We start from the raw sequence: 12,673 nt of genomic DNA, 5'->3' as shown, positions 1-12,673 counted from the left end.
CATATAAGAAAGCTACTCACAGGGTGCCTGGGTGGCTCAGTCAGTTAAGTGTCAGACTCTTGATTTCTGCTCAGGTTGTGATCTCACTGTTAGGGAGTTCAAGCCCCACATCAGGCTCTTTGCTGGTAGTGTATACAGCCTGCTTGGAATTCTCTCTCTCTCTGCCCTTCCCCAGCTTGTGTGCGCGCTCTCTCTCTCTCTCTCTCTCTCTCTCTCTCTCAAAAATAAACTTTAAAAAAAAAGCTACTCACTTTTGTTTATCATATAATCAGTTTACCTTATTGTATTGATATGAAATAATTTTATTGATAATTCTTGAGGGAGTTATCTTGCATTTTCTAGATTTACAGCCATATCATCTAAAAATAATGATAATTTTACTTTGTTCTTTCCTGTTTTTATACTTCTTGGGTTTTTTTTCCCTTGTTGTATAATTGCACAGGCCAGTACTTCCAGAACAATGTTAAATAATGATGGTGTTAGTGGAAATCTTTCTTTTGCTCCTGACTCTTAGGGAGATGTTTGCACTGTTTACAGATTTGCAGAGGCAGCTTTCCAACATCTTTCTTTTCTTTTATTGTGTCCTTTTTGTCAGGTTTCATGCACTGTTATGTTGGCTTCATAAAAAGAATTTGGAAGTTTTCCTGCTTTCTCTTTGCTCTGGAACAATTTAAATAGCAGGTAGAATTCACCCATGAAACCATCTGGACCTGACACTTTTTTGGGGTATAGCTCTTTGAAAACATTCTCAATGTCTTCTGCGGTATTTAATAGGTTTCAGGTTTTCTTTCTTTCTTTCTTTCTTTCTTTCTTTCTTTCTTTCTTTCTTTCTTTCTTTCTTTCTTTCTTTCTTTCTTGACTGTATCTTTAAAAGTTCTCTGGAATTGGCTGTAATATTTTCTATTTTCCTAGAAAATCTGGGGCACCTGGGTGGCTTAGGGGCGCCTGGGTGGCTCAGTTGGTTGAGCGGCCGACTTCGGCTCAGGTCATGATCTCGCGGTCCATGAGTTCGAGCCCTGCGTCGGGCTCTGTGCTGACAGCTCGGAGCCTGGAGCCTGTTTCAGATTCTGTGTCTCCTTCTCTCTCTGACCCTCCCCCATTCATGCTCTGTCTCTCTCTGTTCCAAAAATAAATAAACTTAAAAAAAAAAAAAAGAAAATCATCTATTCTATGCAGGGTTTAACCATTTTTGCTTTAGGTTCACCCAGGTGAGTGCTTAGGATTCTTTTAGTTCATTTAGTGTCTATGGTGATTTCTCAATTCTCATTTCTTATTTTGTGTATTTGATCTTGAAAAAGTGGGTGGGAGGTCTTTTCCTGCAGGACTGTCTGTTTCTATGGCCAGTCTGAGGCTGAGGGTTCCCAATTATGAAATCCCCCGCCCTCCAGCTGGTGTGATTCTGTTCAAAATGGCATAAGACCAATATTTCTTCCTTTACCTGGCTTTAGCTGTGATGGATTGTTTGCCAGGTGCCAGGCACCATGCTAAGCTTTTTACTTTTGTTTTCTTGTTGAATTCTCACACCATCTCAAGAGATCGGCAGAACTGCGTTTTTCCTATTTTACCAACAAGGAAAAAGAGACTGAGTGAGAGTCAGTAACTTACCCAAGGTCCCACAGCTAGTAGTTGGCAAAGCTGGGATTCTGATCAGGTCTGTCTGTGTCAGGATGCATCGGAAGTCCTGGGCTCCTGCCCCACCCCACTGCCATTCTGCACTTGCCTTTCCCCTTGCCTGGGATATCAGCAGCATAGGACTGCCCCAAGGTAGTGGACTTCTAACTTAGGCCCATGTTTTCTGCACTTCTGGTGTGCCTCATAGTGTGAACCCTTTCCATGTCTTAGATATGTATATTTTTAAGTTTATGTGTTTATTTCGAGAGAGACAGAGTGTGAGTAGGGGAGGGGCGCAGAGAGAGAGAGAGAGAGAGAGGGAGGGAGAAACCTAGGCAGGCTCTGCATGGCAAGGGCAGTGCACAGAATCTGACTCAGGGCTTGAACCCACGAAACCATGAAATCATGACCTGAGCGGAAGTCAAGAGTCAGACGCTTAACCGACTGGGCCACCCTGGTGCCCCAATATGTTTTGAGGGCTTGCTCTGTGCTAGCCACAGTGCTAGGTGCTGGGAAAACAGCTGTCAGGTGTCATGCTTATAATCTAGTGGGGAAGGAGCCATGTCACCAGTTGAATGAAGATGCTCATTTAAATAGCTTTTCCACCCTCCTGCCCCCCAAAACCCAGTCATCAAATCATAGTGCCTTGAGGGACAATTGTAGAGAGAGCCCTGGACTGGTTTGGATCACAGATGTCTGGCCCTTAGTAGGTTTGTGACCAAGACTTGCCACTTTGTTCCTCTGAGCCTCCGTTCCACATCTCTGAAACGTGGATAACATCACACATTTTTCACATGGTAGGCATACATCTTTTGGTTGATGGGTGTCTCTCAAGGATGCTTGACAGTGTTGTTCCATTTTTTTCTCTCTTATTGTAACATAAAATAATAGCGTGTCCTACGGATGGTCTTAGATTTGATCACATACGACACATATGACACATGGTTGTTGTAAGAAGGACGTGGCATAAAAGAAAGAGGAAAGTCCTGTGTAAATTTCGGTTAAATAGTGCAGAAAGCACGGGTTGGGATTCTCATCCAGAGTCGGCCACCACTGCCTTGCTGAGTCACTGTGAGTGGGTTTTACCTGGACTGTGTGGTCCCTCAGATTTCCTTCTCTGGTCTTCCTTCTCAACAAAATGAGAGACTTATTTAATTTATTAATTCAGCCAACATCTCCTGAGCACATTTTCTAGGCCAGGCACAGTGCCCCTGGGCCACGGGAGTGCCTGGCTCAGCAGCATGCCGACAGGGAGCAAGATTTTCCTTGGGAGCAGTGCTATGACAAAAGTAGAGACAAGAAGGGTGAGCTGGTCTCATGGGGTTTTTCCAGCTTTAAATTCTGTTCTTCTGGAAGTAGGAGGGCCGGATAGGGCAGGTGCGTTTGGAGAGGCCATATGGTATAGGGGCTAATACACAGGCTTTGGGGTCGGACAGTCTTGGGCCAGCACTTTCTAGCTGTGTGACCTTGGGGCAATGAGTTAGCCAGGCTCAGCCTTAGGAACCTTACCGTAAAATGAGAGTGAGAATAGTCTTCATCTCATAGGATTGTCATGAGTATTGAATGAAATACGTAAGTCACTTAGCTCAGCACGGAGTAATAATAAACAACTAATGAATGGTAGCCTTCCTTTCTTCCTCCCTCCCTCCCTCATTCTTCCTTTTCTGCCTCACCCTCCTTCTCTTCTCCTTCCCCAGTTTACTTTCTGTACTTGAGAAGCAAAAATCTATTTGTGCAGGAATCCTTTGTCCAAAATTTCCTACTTTCTGTCTGGAGGTTGGCACAGAAAAAAACGACTCTGGTGGATAAATTGGCCTTTCCTGCTGCTGGTCTTTGCAGTGGCTCCTGTCCTTGCTGACAGTTTCTAACATCTGTCTGTCTTGACTGCCCACTGGCCGAGGGGACTCAGCCAGGGCATTTTCCTCAGCGAGGCAGGAGAGACACAGAACTCAAGGCCTAGGTACTTTTTCAGGGCCTAGGAAAAAGTTTGAAATCCAAAAAAAGTTATTGGCTCCAAAATGTGAAAAGGAAACTGTAAAATCAAGAAATGTTTAATTAAAAACCTATTAAATGTAACACCATGTTAACATTATTAATTGTTGAAATTTACTGTTTCTTTGTGTTTGAAAACAATTTGCAGGTTGGATTTTTCTCACTTTGCAAGAGTTCCCAAATATGTACAATAGTTACTGAGAAATTATAGCCAATTATAAATTAAGTGAGTTGTTCACCAGTTGTAATTAAATGAGTATGTTTAGCCAGTTTCAATAGCAAAAGTTATAAAAGGCCCCTTCAAAAATTTTGTAGTTAAAATTGTTCTTATGGAATATGTTAAAGTGTTTTAAACAATGTAAGGCCTCTCTAGGGCCTAGGAAAGTCTTTAAAATGCTTATGCTGTACTTGGGAGGCCATTAACCCTCTTTTTAGTTGTTTCCCTCCTAGGATAGCTGATTTCTCTAGCCCTTTGCCAGACATCTAGTATTTAGAATTTGTAATAATTTTTGAAAATATTCATAGTAATAATAAAAAATTTCAGGACATTAAACTGTAGATCAGTTTGATCTCAAGTAGTTTAAAAAATTCATACGTACATTAACAAAAAACACTAGAAAGAAATATACTAGAATGTTAATAGACTCTCTTGGTAGAACAACATGCGTAATTATCTTTTCTTTTTTATAGTTTTCAGACTTTCCAAATTTTCTACAATGAAAATGCATTACAATCAGAAAAACAATTTTGGTAGTTAAAAAATTTTTTTCTTACTACAAAAGTAATTTATGCTCATTATAGAAAAATCACAAAATACATATAAGCATAAGGAAGGAAAAGAAACATGCAAATTCCACCCACCCAGAGACAACCACTGGGTCCTTCCAGACCTTTTTTATGCATACATAAACATTTATATTTTTGTCACAAAATGGGATCATTCTGTACATAGTACTGTTTTGAAACCTGCTTCTTTCCCTCACAATGTATATTGAGAACATTTTTTTTAATGTCAACAGTACATTTCTGTAAGATGATTTTAATGGCAGCAAACCACATTTTGAGGATTAACCATAATTTACATAACCTCTAATTATTAGACATGTATATTGCTTCCAAATTTTCTCTGTTACAAAGAATACTGTAAAGAAAATATTTTAAGGCATCTAAGAAGTCTTTATTTTCATAAGGAAATCATGGAACACTACCCCACAGACATTTATTTTTGAATGATGCCAGGCTAAGGATCCAAAGGAGTTTGAGCAGTGATTCATGTTCTGGAGGAGTCCCCAGTTCAGGGGGAGACAGTGGCGGGAGTCATGAACTCTGCCTGAGAAGACCAGGGAGGATGACTTCTCTGGAAGGATGGCATTGAGCCTGGGACTTGAGGATTGGGTAGGAGTTCACCAGGCACCCACCAGGGTGGGGTGAACAGGGAGACCTTTACAGGCACGGACAACAGTTCAGGAGAAAATGGGAAGGTAGCCTTTAATTTAGAGCCCGCGTGATGTACTGGGTACTTTTACATACGTTTTCTCATGGAATCCTCACATCAACTTTGCAAAGGAACCATTATCATTCTTATTTCCCAGCCAAAGAAAGTGAGGGTACGTGTTTGTTTCCAGAGGGAGAGCCAGGATTTAGACGTGGGCTCACTTTAAAGTCCAAGCTCTTTCTTTCTTCCTTTCTTCTCTTTTTCCTGATGGTAGCCGAGGCAGTTCTGTGCTCCCAGGGAAGGTAGGAAAAGGCCTACTTCGTTTTCTTTTCATGTGACTTTTCTTGGTAGCAAACATCCCAGCTATTTTAAGGCCTGCGCTATCCCTGCCACATAGAAGGACTTAAGTCCCAGTGCTCTTCGGTCTCTAATCCTTACAGAGTTTGAAAGAGAGGTGGGAGCATCCAGCCGCCATCTTGGGTGCTGTCCTTTGCCACCCCTTGAGTGAGCCTATCTCTTCACTGTACCTCATTTGTCTTGGCGGGGAGACACAAAGTTAAGTTCAGAGGGGCATGTTTTAGGAATGGTGAGACATTAAGTGGGGAATGAGCATGGGGAAGGGGGTGGGGAGAAGTAGAAGCTGAGGGCCAGGGAGGTGAGCTAGACAGCTGGACCATGCTAAGGCCTATGTCCCTGACGTTCCATGCTAAGGGACTGACATGGTCAAATGGCTCCTTAGAAGAAGAATCAGACTGCTCTGGAAAGGATAGTTTGTCCTAGAGAGATACAGGTGTTGGAGAAAACATGATATGGACCCAAAATAATAATAGCTAACATTTTTTGACTGCCAGGCACTGTTCTATGCATTTAAAATATTCTTAATCCTTATGGGGTAAGTGCTACTATTTATCCTTGTTTTCCAGGTGAGAAAATTGAAGCACAGAGAAGTTAAGGAACTTGTCCAAAGGCACTGAGTAAGTGGAAAAGCTGAGATTTAGACTAAGGCAGCCTATTCTTAACCTTCCATCTTGCATAGCTGTTGCGGAGCTGAATGAAGCAACCTGTTAGCTCCGCTTACAGGGGGCCTATAAGTCTCATCATCAGCTCAGAGTTGAACTTGTGAAACATAGTGCACTGTCAATAAATGGGATTTGTTAATATTTATTATGATATTATAGTTATGTGTAATATATTTCATGTATACTATTAGAATTACAATATTAATTGCATTAATGGTTCACTGTGGAAGAGATGAATATGAACTAAAATGGCAGCACAGGAGTGGAGAGGAAGAAATGTTTCTGAAGTAGAATTGGTGATACGATGTGGGGTGAGGAGTGGAAGGGGAGGATTTTGGGTAGGTGACTGGGTTTCCAGGTTGGACAGCAGGAAGAGTTTGGGGTCAGTAATGAGGGCTGGCCTGGGGGGGTTGTGGAAGAGAGTTATGCTTGGGCCATATTCATTTGAGGGGGTCCATGGGCCTTAACCTTGGCCCTGAAGAGCTCCTCTTGTGAGAATCTTATAAAGTTTATTCTTCGGATTTAGATAGCAAAACTAACAGGTTTACAAACTTCTCACATGCTAATTAAAAAACTAATTAAAACCCATCAGTTCTAAAAGGCATATGGTTTATTTAAGGTTGATCCAAGCTCGATGTTTGGTTAAACAGTGTTTTAATAAATCATAAAACGAATTGGCTCTAATGATACGAGTATGGTTTTCCAATTTACTGGATATGCTTCACATGTGTTTTTTTTTCCCATTTGAAAGACATTAAATGATACTTTTGAATGTTCTTCTCTATCTTTAAACCTGATAGATAGAGAGATAGATAGACCAGATCGAAGATTTTATTTTTTGTGTGCTGTTTATAAAACAAACAAACACACTTAAGAAAGACATTAAATGAGATAGTGTAGATAAAAATTCCTACTATCTCACAATCATTTTAAAATTAGTTTCCTTGGGGTGCCAGCGTGGCCTGGTTGGTTAAGCTTCTGACTTCGCCTCAGGTCATGATCTCATGGATTGTGGGTTCGGGTCAGGCTCTGTGCTGACAGCTCAGAGCCTGGAGCCTGCTTCAGAATCTGTGTCTCCCTCTTTCTGTGCCCCACCCCTGCTCACTCTCTGCTTCTCTCTGTCTCTCAAAAATAAATAAACGTTGAAAAAAACTTAAAAAAATATTAAAATTAGTCTTCTTTTCCTTGAACCCCTCAGCAACTCCGTGGGGTAGGTGTGGTCTGTACCCCCATTTCACAGAAGAGGTAACAGGCATAATCAAGAGAAGTGAAGGGACACATACAAGATGGCTTTGCAAAGAAGTTGAAAAGTCAGAACCCATACCTAGGTCTCCTCCACTGTTGTGTATAATAAATTATCCCCAAATGTAGCAGCTTAGAACAGTAAATATGTATTATCGCCCAAAGCTGGTAAAGGTCGGAGTCTGTGAATGGCTTAGCTCGGGGGGTCTGGCTCAGGGTTTCTCAGGAGGTTGCTCTCAGGCCCCTGCCAGGGACTGCAGTCTCCAGGGCAGGAGGTGCCATCTCCAAGCTCACTCAAGGGGCTTTTGGCCAGAGGCTTTGGCTCCTTGGCAAGTGGGCCTTTCTGTGGGGTTGCTCAGGACACAGTTTTATCCAGAGTCAGTGACCTGGGAAAGAAAAAGAAAGGTCAAGGGAGGGGGAGGGACGAGGGTGGGGAGGGGTAACAACTAAGTTGGAAGTCATAACCTTATCTCCGTAGTAACATCCCATCAGTTCTGCCACGTTCTACTCCTTAAGAGTGAGTCACCAGGCCAGCCTACACTCCAGGGCAGGGGAGTGCACAAGAGTGTGGGCGCCAGGAGGCAGGGAACCCCAGGGGCCACGTTGGAGGCTGCCTACCACAGGCACATTTCCCACTCCATGATATCATATCTTGTCATCTTCGCAGCTACTCCCAAAAGGAGTACTTTATGAACTTCCTGAAGTTGCAATGTGGCCAGTTTGGGGGGATTTATATTTTCTGTAGACAGACAATAGCATTGAACTACTTAGCAAACCAGGAAGTGGAAAGTGGTTATAAAGGAATCCAATTACTTTCATTGCCAAGGCAGTGTAAAATGCAACATGTAAAAATGGACTTAATTGGTGAAAAATTAATTAGACGATTAAACTTATTTCTGCTTAAATACATTTAGGTGTTAATTGGTAATTTGACTTGAGGTTTATTTTAAGGTGGATTTGTTATCCTGACTCTGTCCTTTAAGAAATGATCTCAGTTTAATATGCCAGGAGCACTCCCGGTCTTGCTAAGAAACAATGTCTAGTTCATTGTCATGGTTCTTCTCCAGATGGGACCGATCAGGGTCAGATTGGCCCAGAGAGCAAAAAGGCATTTGCTTTGGAAGCCCCATCAAGAGGAAAATCTTTCTGTTGCCTGAGGGGCTTTTCTGGGAAGGCTGAATGGTAGTGGGAATGGCGTAGGATTACAAGTGGAAAATAGAGGGACTCCTTAGATTTCTCTACTCTGTGACTTTGGGTGAGTTACTTATGCTGTCTGGGTTTCGTTTTCTACATCTGTAAAATGAGGTGGTGAGAGTACATAATGTCTGAGGTCACTTCACCCATAAAATTCTATGATTGTCAAGTACAGTGCTCTCACTACAGGAGGGAAACTCTGCAAGGGTTTTCTTTTTCTTAAAAAAAAAAAAAGAAGAAGAAGAAGAAGAATTCTTAGCCTTATCAGTTTGCAAGAATTTGTTTCACAGGGTATCTTATGCTCTGGTTAAACACACTGGGTTGAATACACGTTTACTTGCAAGTTCTCTTAAAATCCCGTTTAAATGGACAAGGAGAATGGGCAAAGAGACATCAGTGGACAAGAAAAAGGACGGTAGGAGCAGGTACTCAAACCCTGCAGGGAAAAATGCCCACAAGAAGTCAAAAAGCTTGCCTAACAGAATCCCAGAAAGGCCCAGGCATTTCAGGGAGTCACAGAAGGAGGAGTGAGGGTGAAACTTCATGATGAATTAAATTCGGTAGGAATGGGTGAATGAGCGGTGACATCCCCTTCGCTCCACCCCCTACCCCCACCTCTTCCCTCTCTCACCACCTCCAGGCAGGAGACTGGAAGATTCTTCTCTGGAAAAACTAAGCAATCCCAGAGGAAGGAGCTGCCCCGTGAAAAAGCTAGTGTGCCACCAGAGCACCTAACAGTGAACTCCACCAGTTGACAAGCCCCAAGTCACACACAGAGCCCTCCATCAGCCTGTAGTGCCTCCCTCTCAGTGTAGGTCCTCAGCCGAAGATCACCAGGCATGTGAACAAAGCTTCCTGACAAGGAAGATGTCAGGAACTTTCTTCCGGTAAATGAGGCAATGCTCATTCAGATTTCTGCTCAGATGTCACTTCATCAGAGAGACTTCCCCTGGACAGAAACTTCCACTGCTCTCTACCCCTCACTCTGCCTAATATCAGAGAGAACAGAAAAATGGAAGGGAGAACATTATGAAAATAAGTAATAGGAACATTTTCCCCAGAACTGAAGGTTATGAATTTCTAGTTTGACAGGGTCCACTGGGTGCCAAGCACGATGACAGAAAAAGACCCCACTGAGGCATATCGCTGTGAAATTTTAGAGCCCTAGAGATGAAGAAAAAAAATCCTAAAAACTTCCCAAGACACAAGGTAGGTTTCTTGTTTTGTTTTTGTTTTTGTTTTTGTTTTTGTTTTTACAAAGGATCAGCAATCAGAATGGCCTCATAATGCTCAATGAAAACATCAGAAGCTGGAAGAAAATAGAGCAAGCTATCAAAATCCTGAGGATTTTGAAAATGATCCCAACCTGTAATTCTGTGTTCAGTTCAATTATCAATGAAAAGTTGAAGGGAGGTAAAGACATTTTTAGATAACGCAGCATTATTTTTCTCGGAATAAACCAAGCTAGAAGGTGACATGGGATTCAGAGGGTCTAAATCAGGAGAGTGGCGAAGGAAGCTTCTAGGATTCGAGGTGCTGGTCAATGGAAACAACCAGTACAGTGGAAGGAAAAAGCAGTTAGGGAGGTCTGTGAGAAAAAACAGAATGAGTAGAGATGATCTGAATTGCTTGGTTTGAGGAAATGTCAAAGTGCTGTTAGAAGGCCTGAGAAAAATAATTGCTTGGTATCCAGAATACTAAGCAAGTGGGAAAAAAAAAAAAAAGAGGTAATTATTAACTTCGGGGTAAACAAAAAGTTGTCCAAGAAGAGAAGCATATCTTGGTACACTAGCTCAAGTGAGGAAAAATGATATAATCATAATAAGGTCAACATTAAGTGTTAACGTAAGCAAGAATTATAACCACCTTGAGCATGAGAGGGGAACAGGTACTACTTTAGAAAAGCAAACTCCTCCTTCATCAGGCTGGCCAATAGTTGATGGGGAACTCGACAGATGGAGACATAGCATCTAAGTTTGTCCTTTAGAGTTATGAAGGTAAACACCAGAAAAAATATGCAAATGAGTGATCATGGTGGCCTCTGGGGTGAAGAGGAGCTGATTTTCATTAAAGGTGTATTTAGCAAAATTTAACTCCTTAAACTAAGAGCAATCGTTACTTTGAGAAAGATAAAAGTGAAGTTTTGAAGCTTTGCAACTCTTGTATGCACCCCTCCTTCATCAGCCCGTGTGAACAGAATAAAATCTCCACTCGAGGTTAAGACCTGGCTCAGGCTTAGCCTTCTCCCTGAGTTTGATGTGAGGAGGTCTGGAGAGGTCGTCTTGCTCACAGACCTCACCCCTGCTGGTGATGGATGTCTACCATGTGGCAATGGTGGGGAAGAGAGAGCAGTGGACTGGGGTTAAACGATTTGGGTTCAAATTTAGTTTCTGCCGCATGTTAGCCACTTGGTGTTAGAAAAAAACTCATCTCAAATATTCCCTGTGCACCCACAAGACAGCTGTTAGACACTGGGGGTACACATCCCTGTCTTTGGGGAGATTAAGGAAGGGGATAAGTTAGCTTCCTCATGGATAGGGGCTGCTGGCTGGCTCAATCAGTAGAGCACATGACTCGCTCTCTCTCTCTTTTTAAAATTTCAATCCAAGTTAGTTAACATACAGTGTAATAGTGATTTCAGGAATGGAATTTATTGATTCATCACTTATATATAACACCCAGTGCTCATTCCAACAAGTGTCTTCCTTAATGCCCATCACTCCCTCTTAGCCCATCCCCCCACCCAACACCCCAACAGCAACCCTCAGTTTATTCTTTATGTTTAAGAGTCTCTTATGGTTTGTCTCTCTCTCTGTTTTTTATATTATCTTTGCTTCCCTTCCCTATGTTCATCTGTTTTGCATCTTAAATTCCACATATGAGTGAAATCATATATTTGTCTTTCTCTGATTGACTTATTTCACTTAGCATAATACACTCTAGTTCCATCCACATTGTTGCAAATGGCAAGATTTCATTCTTTTTGATTGCTGAGTAATATTCCACTGTGTATATATACCTCATCTTTTTTATCCATTCATCACTTGAGGGGCACATGGGCTCTTTCCGTACTTGGACTATTGTCGATAGTGCTGCTATAAACATTGGGGTGCATGTGCCCCTTTGAATCAGCACTTCTGTATCCTTTGAGTAAGTACCTAGTAGTGCAATTTCTGGGTCATAGGGTAGTTCTATTTTTAATTTTTTGAGGAAACTCCATACTGTTTTCCAGAGTGGCTGCACCAGCTTGCATTCCCACCAGCAGTGCAAAAAGGGTTCCCCTTTCTCTGCATCCTTGCCAACATCTGTTGTTGCCAGAGTTGTTAATTTTAGCATCCTGACAGGTGTGAGGTGGTATCTCATTGTGGTTTTGATTTGTATTTCCCTGATGATGAGTGATGTTGAGCATTTTTTCATGTGTCTGTTAGCCATCTGGATGTCTTCTTTGGAGAAGTGTCTGTTCATGCCTTTTGCCCATTTCTTTACTGGATTATTTGTTTTTTGGGTGTTGAGTTTGATATGTTCTTTATAGATTTTGGATACTAACCCATTATCTGATATGTCATTTGCAAATAGCTTCTCCCATTCCATCAGTTGCCTTTTAGTTTTGTTGATTGTTTCCTTTGCTGTGCAGAAGCTTTTTATCTTGGTGAGGTCCCAATAGTTCAGTTTTGCTTTTGTTCGCTTGCCTCTGGAGACATGTCAAGTAAGAAGTTGCTGCAGCTGAGGTCAAAGAGGTTGTTGCCTGTTTTCTCCTCTAGGATTTTGATTTTTTCCTGTCTTATATTTAGGTCTTTCATACATTTTGAGTTTATTTTTGTGTATGGTGTAAGAAAGTGATCCAGGTTCATTCTTCTGCATGTCGCTGTCCAGTTTGCCCAGCACCATTTGAAGAGACTGTTTTTTCCATTGGGTATTCTTTCTTGCTTTGTCAAAGATTAGCTGGCCATACGTTTGTGGGTCCATTCTGTATTCTCTATTCTGTTCCATTAATCTATGAGAGCACATGACTCTCATAGTTATGTGGGTCATGAGTTCAAGCCCCATGCTGGGCATGGAGCCTCCTTAAAGAAAAAAAGACATATGGGGCGCCTGGGTGGCTCAGTCGGTTAAGCATCCAACTTCAGCTCAGGTCATGATCTCAGGGTCCGTGAGTTTGAGCCCCGTGTCGGACTCTGTG

The 12,673-nt window shown here is 42.0% G+C and overlaps 1 long non-coding RNA gene across 2 annotated transcripts in view; it reads left to right on the top strand.

The window, feature by feature from the left end:
* LOC122200157 overlaps window positions 1-12,673 on the top strand; it is a 73,918-nt gene that overhangs the window by 15,425 nt on the left and 45,820 nt on the right. For both annotated transcript variants that reach the window (XR_006193739.1, XR_006193740.1), the window contains exons 2-4: window positions 5,962-6,012; window positions 9,134-9,380; window positions 9,578-9,702. This is a non-coding gene — a long non-coding RNA (uncharacterized LOC122200157). The remainder of the gene's footprint in view (window positions 1-5,961; window positions 6,013-9,133; window positions 9,381-9,577; window positions 9,703-12,673) is intronic.

The sequence above is a fragment of the Panthera leo genome, chromosome D1, assembly GCF_018350215.1.
Source record: "Panthera leo isolate Ple1 chromosome D1, P.leo_Ple1_pat1.1, whole genome shotgun sequence".
In the NCBI taxonomy this organism is placed as follows: domain Eukaryota; kingdom Metazoa; phylum Chordata; class Mammalia; order Carnivora; family Felidae; genus Panthera; species Panthera leo.
The sequence above is the reverse complement of the archived record's forward strand: the minus strand, read 5'-3'. Positions and strand labels throughout refer to the sequence as shown.